Consider the following 986-nt stretch of genomic DNA (forward strand, 5'->3'; position numbering starts at 1 on the left):
ATCACTAGTTCGTTTTGGTGTCCGCCTGCTAAGTCTTCCAGGCCAAACATCTAATGCCACATCATCTCTTGCCCCTTTGTTTGCCATCTATTCCAAGCAGCATCTCCTCATCATTTCTAGAAGTTTGTGTCCCCAACTCAACCTTATTTTTATTTAATTAAATTTATAATGCTTAAAATAAGCAGGAAAGATAACAGGGTTATTACATCTGCATATTATTATGGACATGAACATATAGAGAGCTCCCAATATCTAGTTGTTGCAACCTCATCATCACTATGGGCACATGACACAAACTAGCCATGGTGCCCATGGCCATGGTGGTTTCAATCATGACTAGAATTAGCACGAGAGTGAGGCATTCTAGGAAGGTAGATTGGGGAGAAGACAAGGAATTAAGCCAAATATGAGGGAGGGCTATGAAAACTCCAATGGAAGCCCATGGGAGCGAGTAAATGAAACTACAAAGGAACTAGAAGGGCATATTGGAGGGATAAACATAAATAGAAGAGAGGCTAAGGAGAAGAGGGGGTGGGGAAGGCCCCAACCTCACAATTGAGGAAAACCTTAACTAGAGAGCAGAGAAATTCAAATTAAATAGACAGAGCTAGATAAGAAAGCACACTAAAAAAATATGCAAGTCTTATGGCTAGGTTGAAGAGCCTCAGTCCTTATAACCTACAAGCCAAGTCGCCTTATGTATAACTATCATGGGAGGACAATACTCATAAGCTGACTTACAATAAAAATTAGGTGTGGAATGAAACTTCACTACAGAAAACTAAAGTGTCAACTTAAAACCACCTCCCATCACAATGTCTACATATTACAACTATAACTTGGAGGATCTAGATGTCCAACGATTTGGGTGGGGGGTATTTGTGACAATTCTTTTTTAGAGAAACGTGACATAGAGGTTCGCATGAAAGTTTACCTAACATGGAGAAGTATGATTAGTATTTTAACATACTAATTAAAATAATGAA

This window comes from Pinus tabuliformis, chromosome 8 (genome assembly GCF_031772625.1).
Source record: "Pinus tabuliformis cultivar Carrire ecotype Pingquan chromosome 8, CPIR1, whole genome shotgun sequence".
NCBI classification, from domain to species: Eukaryota; Viridiplantae; Streptophyta; class Pinopsida; order Pinales; family Pinaceae; genus Pinus; species Pinus tabuliformis.